The sequence below is a fragment of the Aphis gossypii genome, chromosome 3, assembly GCF_020184175.1.
Source record: "Aphis gossypii isolate Hap1 chromosome 3, ASM2018417v2, whole genome shotgun sequence".
Lineage (NCBI taxonomy): Eukaryota > Metazoa > Arthropoda > Insecta > Hemiptera > Aphididae > Aphis > Aphis gossypii.
In genome coordinates, this window is record NC_065532.1 from 28,543,201 (window position 1) to 28,559,870 (window position 16,670).

At 25.2% G+C, this 16,670-nt stretch overlaps 1 protein-coding gene across 4 annotated transcripts in view; it reads left to right on the top strand.

The window, feature by feature from the left end:
* The window catches only part of LOC114127699 (uncharacterized), a 169,878-nt gene that overhangs the window by 22,652 nt on the left and 130,556 nt on the right, over nt 1-16,670 (top strand). For all 4 annotated transcript variants that reach the window (XR_007604889.1, XM_050203254.1, XM_050203255.1 and 1 more), the window contains exon 2: nt 10,481-10,566. The gene's annotated coding sequence lies outside the window, so the exon portion shown is untranslated. The remainder of the gene's footprint in view (nt 1-10,480; nt 10,567-16,670) is intronic.

Below are 16,670 nucleotides of genomic sequence, written 5' to 3' on the forward strand. Positions count from 1 at the left end.
TATTGTTAATTTAACTAAAATAAATAAGTGTAAAAAATGTTTAGCATGCTTAAAAGTTAAGCCATAATTTTTCTATTGTTTGCATAGTTGCGCGTTATTTTTTGAGAGTATCTATTATTGTGTTTAAAAGATATTTTTTGGTTATTTTGGGGGTTTTTAGAGTATTTTTTGATAGTGTCCGGTGAATTTAAATTTAGCCCTGTTTATCATATTTTACCTTGAGAAATATTTTGTAATAAGAAAATAATTGATTTTTTAAATAAATTATACATGAAAAGTTTCAAATTTCTATGATCTATTTTGAAACTAGAAACTAATTTAAATTATAACTTTATTGTTTTTTATTTTTTTAAATATGTTTTGAAACAAATTTATCATATTATTAAAATAACTTTTCCATGAAATTGGCATATTATCATAATCATATTATTTCCACCAAATAACTCAAGAGTTATAGGTTGTATTTAGCGTTAAGATGTAATGTGGAAGACGGATAGCAGAAATAAGTAAAGAGATCGAAAAATCATTCTACCATAACTTTGTCGCCAAAGCATTAAACGAGCGTTGCACGTGAAGTGTTTATTTAAAATTTGATTTCAAAATTGTAGATATATCACTAAAAGATCACAAAATTGTTTAAAAATAATACTAAATCTGGAGAATATATACATTTGACTTAATATAATATTATCATCAAGTTATTTAAAATATGAATAGTTTCAATTTATTTAAATCTATAGTATCATTCGTATTTTATTCACTGATCGATTTATTAAAAAAATAATATTTATTATGTAGGTTTTTGAGCCACTTGCATGCTCTAATAATTGTATAAGTTATTTTAGATATGATATATCTAATTGTTAATAAAGTACTAACCTAAATAAAAACTATATCAACTATTCTTTATAGTTTCAACAAAATTTCATAACATTTAATACTACTATCTAGGTACATAATATAATCATTAGTAATACATATTTAGGTAAGTAGGTACTATACTAACGAATTATCTTTTGATTTCAAGGACTAATTTAGTTTCAATACCTAATATATTATTAATAGTTAGTACCTACAATTGTTTATTTATTTATTATATTTCCGAGTGTTGAATACTCGTATACATATCGACTTTATGAATTTGGGAAAATATTTTGTATATATGTGTTGTATAGGTATATTTAAAATTATATTATCCTGAAAAATAGAGGCTGACTCGTTGTTTCTGTTCTGAATTGTTTTCCTTTAATTATTATTTACCATTGATATCCAAATTAATACATGTATTAGTACAGTAACACACTAAATAATGAAGTACACTCGAAAGCTACTAAATAAACGAGTGAGATCTCTGTTTTTACACACTAACACACACATATATCTTGAGTATTTACTTTTATATATATATATTATATCTAAACTGGATAGATGTTTTAATAATTTAACTATAACTGCTATTGATTAGGTGACTATTATCATTGTTTATACATATTTATTTAAATATGTTATACAAATAACAAAAATATATACTAATATAATTTGTCAATATATTTTTTTACTGTATAGCCATAGTAAGTAAAAAGTGATGGTCTGATGATTTGCAACGACGTTCAATATGGAATATTAAATTTTAAAAAGTTAAGCGAAAGTTGAATATGGTAGTAAAGACGTTCAAACTGCCCATATTATTAAGTTCTGACTTTTGTCATTAGTGAAGTAATCAAGCTTCTGGTGTGCTACTTATCTTTATTTGATATGTGTATTTATAATAGCAATAATACAGTTAATACATTATAATAAATTTAAATAACTTACAATACGCATAATTATATAATATAACACTTATTTTTATAATATAGACATTATATTGTAAATATATATATAAAAAAAAAAATAATATAATTTGAAATGTTTAAATTTGTATATTTTTTTCTACATTATTAAAATCTGACAAAGCGGTTTCAATAAATATTACAATTAATATTTACAACGAGGCGTGCGATCGAATAGTAATTAAATAGAATCTTTTCAGAAATGTTGTGAAAGTGTTGAGTAAGTAACTTTTAAAAAGTAATTAAGTTACGTTACTTGTTACTCAAATACAATCATAATGAAATTACTTTACTTTTCAATGAGAAAAGTGACTTCGTTATTTTCGTGTTCCAAAAAAAAAAAAAAAAAACAATACAGTTCTAAAATAGTCGACATGCACAATTTTCATACAGATTAGGCTGTTATATATGTTTATCATTTAATTTGGTAAATATGTTTCAGTTACGTACATTACGTACATACGAATAATTTTCGATCTTATAAAGTTCATCATTGGTTATACGTCTTTTATGTATGTTCAAATGTTAACACTCATTTACAATAATATAATTAGTATAAATCTAATCGTGTCTTAAATGACTACTGGTTGCGTACATAAATCATATTATGTTAAGTTTAATATTATAATTATGAACAATACACACTTTTATTATCATAACAACACAATTATTTTGAGCATGTACCTATATAAATTTTAAATAATAATATACCTTTTTACACCTGATTGCACTGCTGATAAAGGCAGGTTTTTCAATACCTTAAATCACAATTAATCATGTAATTTTTGATTTGAGTATTGAAATGATGTACTATTCTTAACTTAAAAAAAGAGTTTCTACACCTAATCGAGAAGTTTTGGTGGTTTGGTGGATACAACTGTACTTCGATTGATGCATTTCTGGTTTTTTTCATGCAGCTACGTAAGATAATGGCAAGTTTAAACCTGAGCTTGAATGTATAATTATCACTTATACCTCGTTGTACTTATCTCTCGTGAAAAATTGGACTTGCAGGATGGTATACGGCGGATTAAACATGGTGCTTAGTGTATTTTATTATATGACTAAAGTCTAAAGTGTATCTCAGTTTCCATGCAATTTAGATTTTGCTTATCTCGCTAGGTTAGTTTAGTTGTGTGTTGGTACAACTATTTGTATGTAATTCGGATTAGATATAGTTCGGTGCTGGTGTACCTAAGTTAGAGTGTATCAATGTTATAAATAGCTTATAAATTATAATAATTTATTATCCTAGATATTTTAAAATTTCACGGAGTATAGAAACTAATGATAATCATAATGATGAAAAGTTTAAAGTTTCAACCGAATAACGATTAATATTTTTTAATTTTAGGTTAGTACAATAAAATAACGTAAATCGATATTTTTCATTTATAAATATCCAGTTTGTTAAAGTGTGAGCTTCATATATTTATGAATAAAGATTGTGCATACAAATAAATACAAATTATTATGAAAATGTCTATAAATAGCTTCGTTTTATAATCATTTTAAAATATGGGAAAAAAGTTACTTATTAGTATGATATAATATTAAGGAAAACATATTGGTAGATATTTATTTTCGATAAATTCAGTAGAAATCATTACAACGAGTACTGTCAGGATGAGATGTGACTTACAAAGAGCAAAACGCTGAACTACTTCCAGTTACTTTTATTCAAATACTTTTTTTAATTATGTAAATATTATATGGTTATATTATGGATGTATATACATTATACTTACACTGTATGTGTATGGTATACGGGGTGATCTATTTTTAGTAAGCTATTCATTGTTTCAAAAAATACTGACGTTTACTAACTTAACGTTTTTGAAAATATTTGCTATAAACTAACCTATGGATTTATAGAAATAAAATTTCGTACAATTAGCTCATTAGTTCAATGTATTAAAATCTTAAATGAACGAAGTAGTGAATTAATATAACATTGCAAGTGAAACTCCATTACCAAAAACTGGCTCATTTAAACTTTAAATACTTATAACTCTCGTTTTACTTATATACTACTTGTCCAAATTTCAATTTTTATCAAATCAAATATACATTTTTATATTTATATCACATAAAAATACCTACTTCGAAAACATTCTGTTTTAAAATAAGGAATCAAGAATGTACGTTGTTACAAAAAAAAAAATAATAATAATAATAATAAGAAAAAAAAGAAATGATAAAAGTTATTGTTTCTAGCGACTTAAAATATTATGTAAAATAAATTTTTCAAAAATATTGATATTTTAGTAATAATGATAATTTTTCGTTAAATATATCATCTGATACCTATATAAACACATTTCCAATAAGACTTATGTCGGTTTCAAGTCCCTGCGGTATTTTTCCAATTTTCACTTAAAACGAGCACTCGTTCTAACCATATATATATAATGTGTTACTGAATACAACGAAAAAACTTTGACTAGCCCTTGGAACTTGTTATAAGTTTGTAACTGATTTATACTATATTTATAGGGCTGAAATGACAAGAGTTATATTTTTAGAAATTAAATTTGACTATTTGGGATAGTATCAACTAATTGAATTTGTATTTGGTGGCATTATTATTTTTGTCCACCATTTAGAACTGAAGATGTTGGCTTTTCCCTTTATATTATGATTTATGCGTGGCTATTCATATTATTTAGTTAATCATTATTCATATGATATAGCGATTTTTGTAAAAGTACGAAAACTTAGACAAGTAATGTTTCACCTTACCAGTTTAACTTATCTCATATGTCAAATCACAATAACTGAATGTTAATACGTAATATCATACCAATACAGAGTCTAATATACATCAAATATCAATGACACTAATTACTAAAGTTTTGAGCTCGATTTTACGAAAAAAAAAAAATAATACGTTTTAGTGAAGTATTAGAACACAGTAGTAGAAGTAATACTATGTGTTTGGTAGTTTTAAAGAGATGGGATAGCCAGTGTCTTAGTTTATAATGTTATTTTTATTACCGATTATGAGTTATAACATTTAAAATCATTTTTTTGTGTGTATTAAAGTTTATTTTAAAATAATTGTAATTTATACGATATAATTTTATTAATAATTAAAGCTTTAATACATAAATAAAACAGTAGCATACAATTAATCAATAATAATGGAATAAAATTAAATTACAGAATTTACTGATATGTTCAATATTTAGATATAATAAAAAAAAATCTAGCATTGGGTCAACTGTGAAGAATTAAAATGTGATATTTTAAAATAAAATGTTTTATTTCAATTAAAATTTAACAGATTTTATTATAAAATATACAATAAAAATAAAATGTCAGTTTTTATTGATTGATAATTATAAATTATTAATAAAAATAATAAATTGAATGAGTTGTTTTATTTTTAAATGTTACTTGAAGAAAAATACTTTGTATAGAAAAATTTGGAGCTTTAAAAGAAAGATGTATTTGCTTCTTTTAAAAGGGTCAAGCAAAAACGAGTAGTAAAGTTGTTATTTGGCAAACGTTCCTTGGCTATAGTCTTTTTTCCATGTTTCATATGGTTTTAAAATATTGTTTAGCTAGCCTTTGTATATATGTATTCTGTTTATTATATACGCATGTGTGTGTGTATTGAATAAAATAACGAATATATATATAGTTCCTAAATAATATATTAGCTTGAATCCATTTGAAGCAGTAAATCAATAATTTCCATGCATTTTTCTGACAATATTGACTTATTGTTATTTATTAAATTATAAAACTTATAAATAAATTATATAATGATTTTAATAAAGATTTCCATTCAAATATAACATATAAGTATTGGGTACATTATTTTTGTACTATTAGCTAAGAAGCAAACAAGAATAAAATTTGTGTCATATTTTGATGAATTGAATAAATCGTTTAAGCATTATCTGATTTTACCACAATATTTTTTATTTATAAACAAAGGTTTATTAAGGATGATATAATAAAAGCCCAACAGACTCTCGATATTGATTACAATTCAAAAAATGATTTATATTATTATTAACTGTGTTGATAATATAGTTATTACATTCAAAAATGATAAATGACAGTTTTTGAAATATATTATTAAATAAATAATAAAGTAATATCTCATTCTCAACAATTCACACTATTATAAGGTTATTAAACTAATTTACGAGACTTTGTAAACATTTACAATCAATTGTATTAGACTATCTACCTACATAATAATATTCGATTATCATATAATAAATATAAAGATAAAAATAATAATATTTTGGAAATACAGTAATTAAGTTAAATTTGTATACTTTTGGTAAACATTATAAATTATTGATGTTATTTGTGATTTTTAAGTTCTAACTTATTTATGTCGTATAATATTATGTATATTATATAAATTTCGAGTTCTAAAAATTTAGTCAAGTCAATATTAACTACGAATTATTTAATTATTGTATGGGAGTATAAAGAATAATATATAGTATAGTATAGTATATAATATATAATTATTTTAATATATATTTCAACATTGCAATAAACGTATTTCCCTTATGTTTTTATTATAATAATAAATTGTTTATATATTTCGTAATATTTTATACAAATCACGAAATAACTATAAATAAAATGGTTCTTAAAATTACCATGAAATAATTTTTTTTTATATAAAGACTGTATACATATCACACTATAATGATATTAAAATGTAGTAATAATAAAATGCATATGCAATTTTTAATTAATAAGATTAATAGTTAAGTGTGAATATTGTTTAAGTAATATTAATGTGTTTATTAGAGGAAAATATTATGGCATTAATAAGAATATAATGTACACGTTTCATACTTTTTATGTTTATATGTATACGTTCATCTATTCATCAATTCAAAAATATGTTTCAGAAAAATTAAATCATAAAAATTGTCAATAAAAAAGTCCTAGGTTAGTGGTAACCAAAATGTTTTTATCGTATATTATGAAAATTACTTCTTCGGGTGTAAGCCAAATCCTCTATTTTGGTTTTGACCCAAACTTACTTTTATACGGTATAGATTTTTAACTAATGACTTGACTATTACTAAACACTGAAATTTATTAATCATTTAAAAATAAAGTGTATACATGTAATCATTACCTGAAAAAATTATATACTACGTCGTTGTGCCTCGAAGTTGTTAATTTATTATTATAATATAAACAATACACACACTCAAGAAATGAATAGCACAATTTAAGATATTATACTCGTATAAGATAGTACTATCTAAATCGTGGCTTATAATCATCGTGCCTTCTCTTTGGCCATTTAGCATAAAGATCGATAACACTTTTCTCCTCTTCTCCAGTTTTATATTCTACTACTGCCCAATCACTTACAGACTTTGTTTTAAAGCATGTCCCCCAAAATAAACTGAAAAGCACACCCTCTTAAGTCTTAAAGCTAAAACATAAAACTTCGAAAAATCCTGTAATTTTTTTTTTTTTTTTTTGTAGTAAACACGTTCTGTGTACACATTAAAAACGTTAAGCACACTAAACCGCAAAGATCAGCAAAAAAAAGTTGTTTTTTATGGCTGCTTATACGAAGGAAAATTTCAGTTTGGAGGTGTGGATGACGTCTTGTTTGATTAATGGTGACCGGACAGGAATCTGTGCAAAACTAATCGGTATAAACTGATAAGGCTTACGGTGAAAGATAAGTGAGCGTGTAAAACATAAATGAAATGAGATAAAAAAACAAAATTAATTTATTGTTTGTATAAACAATTTTTTTTCGATAGTTAAACATTTTAAAAATAGAAGTTTTGAGAATACATATCAAATACACTAAACTATAGAGTTTAAACATTATTGGAATTGGCCAGTTTTTAGAAGTATGCGAGATAGACAATGTTGTCAATATAATATATCAGAATTAAATAAATTATTATAGCTCTAAATCACAAATGAAAATTATATTTGACATATAAATTAATTCATCGTTGTTTAAATAATAACCCAGAAGTTATAAATAACAAAAAATAATTTATAGGCTATATTATACATTATTTTGTCAGTTTGACGTGGGAATTCTAAAAAATTACTAAAAATGAAAGTGTATAATTATTTATTTTTTTTTTTAACATAACATAAAATCCTTGTTGAAAATATTGAAACGATTTTATTATTAATTTATCAAAACATAATTTAAAATGTAGTAGTTAGTTTAAAACTTTTGATTTTAAATAATATACTAGGTAGGTATTTAACCTTTATGCGTGGAAAATGTTCACTTAACATAATATGTATTATAATTTCTAGTAAATGTTTTAGCTTGGTTATATAGTAATAATTATTGTTGCACCCTGGGAAATTTCTGTATTTAGTGAAAAAAACAAATGAAAACAGTTAAAAAGTGATAAAAATGGTAAATTATATTGAACACAAAATTGTTAAACTAAAATATATATGTATATAACAGTTATAAAAAATAATAATCAAAAATGTTAGTTAGAATGTCCGATATCCAGTGTATACATAAAAAAAAAAAATTATAGTTACAGAGGTTTTTTAAACAATTTTGTATTACTCTATGTATAATTTTGTAAAAAATGCTTATCATTGTAATTTATAACAGATAATATTTAAAGTATTATGATTATCATAGACGACTATATTTATTACCTAGTTTTAATATTTTGTAAGTAGGATTTATTTTGATCTTTGAAAAATCTATTTGATTTAAAATTATTTATTTTTATTCACTGTAAACACATTTTGGGCAACTAATTTCCCAGAAAATTATGACTACACTATTATTTAGATTCTCAGTAAGGTTTTGTAAATATTGAAAATGAATTGATTTTTTTCTTTATATTTTGTAATTTTAATATAAATCAAAATACATTTTTAATTAAATTTAATTAGTTTCTAATCCGTCATAACCAATATTGCTGTTTGTTATATTATACTGTAACTCAGAATTTTGGATACACATATTATTTCCACATAATATATTTATGGTAATATGTTTAATATAATATTTATTAAGGTGACCAATATTATATATTAATTTTTAGATTTTAGTTCATGAAAATTAATTAGGTACTCGTGTAGTAATTCAAAAATAATTAATGATATTATTTTGTTGTAAAAATAAGTTTGAGAATTAGAGAGTTGTGTTATGAATGTTGAGTGAATGTCTTTTCATTTTATTTTCTTATGAAGATGATGAATTATCACATCCTTATATGATACAAAACAGTTGTGTATAACTTTCAATGAAATCATGAGCTTGATTAATAATTGCACATAACACGTAAAATTATTAAATAATTTAAAAAAAAGTATTCATATTTTTTCTAAGTTATTTGGTGTTTAGTTTTTTTAGAAAAATTTAAATCATTCATTATTTTAGACAAATAATTATGTACAGTTAGTGTTTAGAAACCTTCGTACTTCTGTAGCTAATTTAATTATAACAATTAATTGGTATTGATAAAGCGATATATTCTATAATAGTTTGTATTTACTTATTATTTATGACTCATTGATCATTTTAAATATATTTTATAGACAAAAAAAATAGTTAATTAATTAATTAAAAGCTTCAAAACAATATGTTAAAAACAAATATGAAATAATATTTTTAAATATAAAAGTTTTACTGTTTGTATACCCGTTAATAGTATCATTTGTAGTTTATATTTTGAGCAGAGAGAGAGAGAGATTGATTTTTATAATGATTTTAATTTTTTTTTCATTATTCATTACTTTTAAATATCCAATACATACGAAATTACTTAAGTTCACTTAAAATCTACGCGAATGTTTAGGAAGTCAGAGCGAGTTGTTCTCTTTTTTTATTTATTACTGATGTGGGATGGGTTTAATTTTTTGAGGGTAAGTTGATAGATAAATATATATTTAGTCATAATTTGTAACAAAATTTAGATTAAAAAAAAATATATTACACCTAATAATTATATAATATGTTTTATAATTGTAAAATACGCGTATTATGTGGAAATTACACACACACACACACACACACACACACACACACACACACACACACACACACACACACACACACACACTTTTATGATATTGTTGCGGATAATACTCTCAGTCGGGGTTTTAACGCGTAGTCTGTCTAAAGTGGGCTAATATAATAATTGGATATGACGTTGAGGCACATACGGGGCGCCGTGAACGGTAGGTCGGTGCAGCCCATAAGAGATCAAAAGTATACAATAACGCGGTGCTAGCGAGAGAGTACGATAATATTATACTCGTAGCCGCACACATGCACACACCCACGTACACACCCACATACAGTTTACATAGTCGTCGTCCCGTTGGCGGCAGGGCTCAGCAATTTTCACTCTGCATAAATTTGTAATTTATTCATGTTTGTCCAATATCTCTCTTTATCCCATGAATAATGGATATATATTTTGCCGTCGCCAGAAATTAGGTTTATTGTCGACGACGACGATGAGGCGTTAGCATGCATACACACTCACCCACTCACACACACACACACACACACACACACACGACAAGTTTCTTGAACTTAATATATATGTATATAATATCATATAATAGAGGTGTCACGAAAAAAATATAATACCTATTCTCAAAATTAATCGAAAATATTATTGATTGATTGATTACAGATTTGAAGAGCGATCACTGGTTTGTGTATGTACATGAAAGCGGTTTGACAGAACGTTTGGGTATTGCAACACTGTCTTATTAAATCGTAAGTATAAAATATACTGTTTATGTATTATTATGATGCTTATAACTTAACGAATCGATAATTCTCATTAATATTATCAATATTATTAAAAACCATCCCGATGACAAGAGTTCCGTACGGCGGTAACACGGTTTCTAAACGGTCCACGGGGCTTACAATGTTTACATATTATAATAATATTAATGAACATTGCACAGCGTACGGATTACGAGGATAGGAAGTGACGTTTACCTCCCAAAAAAACCTCCCTCCGTAGCCGATACGGCGATACACGAACGGCGGCGGAGATGCACTAAGACCCGGTCGGCACATCCTGTTAGTCGGTATTTAGAGCGGTGTTTCTCGACATTTGTTCGAAACGCTGCCTATTAAAATATTTCATACACGTTGCGATAATAAATAACGGGTAATGTTTAATTTTTTAGGTAATTTAAAGTATGTACAATTTTGTCGATAACAGATTTAACTTATTTTCAACCATCATAGAAATTATATTATATATAATACCTCTTAGTTTTTGTGAATCCTTTCAAAAATGATTTGTATGTGTTGCATCATTTAATAATATACTCCGTGACACGTTTTTGACTTATTCGGCGACATACTGTTATGGTTAAAGTTATGGTTCGATGGTCCTTATTGTAATATTGTAGTACCTAAGCGCGGCGTGCAAGCTAACAATATGCCCGCGATGTAAATATTATGTCTATACGAGCACGCTATATAGAGATTTTGCAGCCGTATTTAAAATGCGCAAGCCCAAAACAAACAATTCATCGCGTGTACGACAGTCGTGTCTTGTATATATACGCATTCATATAATAATAATAATAATATATATTATGTCTGTGCTTGTTTTTGGTCTCAGTCCTCCGTAGTAAGCCAACAGTTCCCGCCCACTGTTTCGCTTGGCAATTGTACGCAGTGTTTCGATATTATGTCTCACCACATAACTCGATTTAACCCCGTCGACGGAGGCGCCATGGGTTTTTCTTTCCTATCGCACACGTCCCCTTTGTGCACGTAATTTTAGATCGAAATAATGTTTCGGGTTTTATAATGGTGATTTTTTTTCCTCGTAAACATTCCCGGTCAGTGAAAAAGCTCCAATAGTTTCTATCGCAGCTGTCGATCGCAAATCTTATCTACAAACTATATAACTGAAGACTCTGTATTATTGTAAATAATTAATAAATAAATAAGAATCATCGATTTTTTGATGCTACAGCGCGTGTAAGAAAAAACTGAGGAAGAACTGAAAACCGTTTTTAAGTAACGCGATCAAGTGATTTAATTTAAATAAAACCGTTATGGATTTTTTTGAACAACATCGGGTTTTTTAATGGGATGATTTAGGTATTGTATTGAATTTATAAGTTTATGATGTATCACACCTGCATTAACGACGACAACACAATAAATATTTATAATTTTCAAACAATGAACTATTTGAAATTTTAAAATCAACACATATATTATTGTTATAAAAATGCAACGTAAAAAAACGAAACCTAGTTAGCAGTTATGTATGCATCTTTTATATCTACTCAATCCAATTTTCTTATAGTATTCGTTTTATTTCACCTTCCATATTATGAAATTGTATATTTCAATGACAAAGTAACTGTATAATATACTCATGTAAGTATATTCTGTATTATACATATATACAATTATATTATATAGGATTACAACTGTACGCCTTTACTTTTCAAATTTATAATGCAGTCGGTACGGAAATGTGACCATACAAAAGCTTCTCAGGTGGGGCATATTTCAGAAAGAGAGGGTATAAAAAAACAAAACAATTATACATGGATATTCTTAAATGATTTTTAGAGTCTACGGAAAAATAAAACTCTCCTTAAGTGACACGTGTGTGGGAGGTAGATATCATATAAAATAATGTGATTGAACCGGTTCAACCTATAATTGTACAATATATAATGTGATTTAAGTATTTGAACAAACATCCTGTGCTATACGTCATATTTTATTGTTTATTATTTATAAAAAAAAAACACACACAAACTAATAATTTACAAATTGAAGATTATCTGGTATTTACGCATGACTTTGGTGCAAATAATTTTTGTTTATGACATAAATGCTTCAAAGGAGTTTTTTGGATGAATATTTGAAAATATTAAAAGAAAAACAAATGTTTACCATATAAAATATAATGAAATAAAACTACAACAAGAGTTTATCTGATTTGAACTTTGTATAAATGAAATTTCCAACATAATTTATTACTAAACAAATATCTTTTCTCCATTCTTTATGCTTAAATTTTATCTTAGTATTTACTTAATACGTTTTTAGTTAACTATACATTTAGTAAAAGTACATTGTACATGGACAGTGTTGGGTAGGGTAAGAATCGAATCACTGAGTTTTGGAAGTTTTATTAACTAATAAAACTCTCAAGTTAAAAACATGTTAAAGTGGGCTAGAAAAATTAAGTCTAATACTTAATTAATTCCGAAGTATAGTCTTATTCAACGAGTTAAAATCAGTAACTTACTGATTCTATCAGGGCCTGTGTATGGACTATCTTAACTATTTAATTCATATTTACCTCTAATATGGTATAAGTCTATGCGATATTTACTTCAACCGTTTAGATTTAACAAAGGTAAAAACACAATTTTGTTATTGATAGCGTATGTTAAAACCCTCGGTATAATCAAGCTATATTATTTTTCATTTTAACAGTATAATATTAAATAAACTGCTATTATAATTATGTAATAATTTGTACGTATACATTTGATTGTAATTTGCAAGAAATGCTTCATTTTAATAGAGACATAACAAATTTCATAATAATATGATTTACATAATTCGAAATTCATTATATTATTACTTTTAATTTTTAAATAAGTATCAACAGTATCTAAATACACTAGGTATCGGATATTTAAATTATGATAGTGTTTGTACTTACAACAATTTACCTTACACAACACATACTACTCATCATTAGTAACAGTACCAACTACAGAAAGAGTGTTTAAAAATACTTTATTTTTTTTTTCTATTTGATATCAAAATAGGTTATACTTCTATCAAGATAATATTTTCGTAATTAATTAATAATACTAATTATTATAATAAAGTTAACTACTGACTGTTTATTTAACGCTTGAGATTATTTTTTAATTTGACTGGAATTTCGAGCTGAAATGATTACAGGGAATATAAAAAAAAGAAATTATTTAATACTATCTTAATATTGATAATGTTGAGGATTAATTATAAAATTTAATATAGGTACATGTATACCTATATTTATTATATTTATAAAAGTTTTTAAAATTATCTAGAAGTTTATAAATAAAAACAATTAATTGCTTTTATTTGATTTTTAAATGTGATTATCAATTATTTTGAGATATCTTAAAAGTTAAAAACGCCTTTTTATTCACATTTTAAACGTCATATAGGTAGTTTATGGTTCACAAGTTTTCAGTAATATTAACTAATAAACAGTATACGGAAGGAAAACACATCAGCTAATCATTTTCTCACATGAACAAATAATATGCTTCTGCCTTCAATCTAGATTTGTGTGCCTACGTAGGTGCCAAGTATAGGTGCATTGTGTGTTATTGTAGCGTAATTTCTGTAATACATATTATGTGTATTTTACATGTAACTACGCGCGTGTCTCTATGATTAGTAGGTACGTTAAATAATAATAATAATATGTCCTGTATGGGATTAATACAATCTGTGAACCACAATCTATTGTTTTCTATTTTTAAAAACATTTTAATATTTTTCCCCATCATTATTATAGAGCACCCCTCTATGGTGAACAATAAAAGTTTCTCAGGTATGCAGGGCGACGAATTAGTCGACGACCCCTAAAATTATATTGATTTCCTTTCCGTACACATACAACAAATGCGGCTGCAGTTTATGGTCGTTAAGTCAATGTCGTAGCCATACTACTATACAACACTATTATTATATTCGTTTTCCCGGAAAGCGTCTCGCACCTTCCAGCTATGCTATGTATAGTATATTTTTAGTTTAATACATAATATACGCGAAATTTGCCGTGTTTGGAATGCCATTATCAGCGTTGGGCGGAAAAGCCATAAATATTACCCCGTAAATCGTAATTTGTAAATAAATAAAATGAATGCGTAGAATCGAAAATTTTAAGGGTTCGTATTTTGGCGTACAAATCACTACATTTGAAAGAGAAATGTTGGACGTTCTTAAATATTTTACGGCACACTTGATAGAATCAGAAATACTAACTGTAATATGCGTTTCGTTTCAATTATAATACATTAGTTTAAATTACATATTTGTGCATGAATAGTATTCTGAACACAGATTTTTTATTAAAACGGAAATGTCTACATTTCTATAAAACCTTCAAATTGATATTATATATTTTACAAATAGCTTGTATTTCGTTAAATTTATATGGGCATTACACGTATAATAATATTATATGTTGCTATTTTAGTATAATATCATGATTGTACGAACCATCAAAAAATATATATGGACCGTTGCGGTAATATTTTTATAAATAATTTATAATATTTTATAATTATATTTTTTTCTAATTTTTAATTTCTAATTTGTATATGTTATGAATGTTATGTTCAATATTCATTTTTTACTACAGCGTAAGTTTTTTAATTTTTCTTTTAGTATTAACATTTAGTATTTCATGCAGTAATTTATTATTTTTATACCTAATGTTAACCATTGTTGTAAACACGTTTATTCAATTAAGTGTATCATATTTTATAAAAAAAAAATATAATACGTAACTATAGTATGGCATAAAATAAAAAATAGGTTTTCCTAGTAAATTTTAGTTTGGAATAGAACTGATTTTTATTTGAACATTTATATTGTGTGATCGTAAATTTACTTTTATGTGTTTTCACGTAATAACTGTCCAAATAATGCCAAACGTGTGACTTTAAACCATTATATTGGCTAAGGCAATGGAACGACTAAAATTCACAATTCAATCATTAATAACATTGTAGAAACTTGCAAAAGATATATATATATTTAAATTGTACCAAATAGATTTATTATTTATATATACAATTTATTCTATGGAAATAACATTATAATAATATATACGTATGTGAATAAATTATAGGTGTTATTGGTATTTTTTTTTTATACATTAACAAGTAAAATAAAAGTTGTTGTTACAAAAAAAAAAAGAAGTTATAAGATTAGCATGTTATTTTTAGTGTGTGCTTTATGGCTTAATACAAATCAAAATATATTTATTCATGTTATTGTTATTTTGAATTTACTGGGTTTAAAAATAATTTTCACTCAGCCTATTTTTCATGTTTCAAAGTTTCTTGGTTTTATTCTATCGGTATAGCCGAATACCATTTAAATTCTTTTAGTTATTAATATGAAACACTTAATCTTTTTTAGAAAAAATGTTGTATTCTTTCAAATAGTTTTATCAATAACTGTAGAAGTCTTAAATATTAATATATTAATTAATTGTTTTCATAAATAATAATAATATAATTGCAGTAAAACTTTTAGTTAATAAAGTATGCAAAAAAAAGTAATTTGATTAATCAATTTTTTTTATTACTAAATACAATTTAATAAATAATTATTTTATAAACGTTAAACAATCTCGTTCGAATGATATTTTATTAATTTTTTAGCCATTAAAATGAATTTATTCTTGTTACGATCAACAATAATGTGTATGTATATATTTATTATCAAATTGTAATCTACACAAAGTTGATTAATATTGGAAATATTTTAAACAATATAAATGTTAACTTTTGCTTCTATGCATATTAAACTTATTTGGACTGTAGTCAATTTAAAACCGCATAGCTGCATATTATTATACTTGTATTCGGTATAATAAATGATCATGATAAAAATATGTCTACTTATAGGTTCTCAGTTATACCGCATTATTACATCAATATTAATACATTCTTTATAAAAGGTTAGTTACGCATTGAATTTTTATTTGGACATGTGTTTTTTGTTTTGTTTTGTATACACATTAATATTGTTTGTTCAACATTTTTTTTTTCATTTTAATTCTGATATTATTTATAATTTAT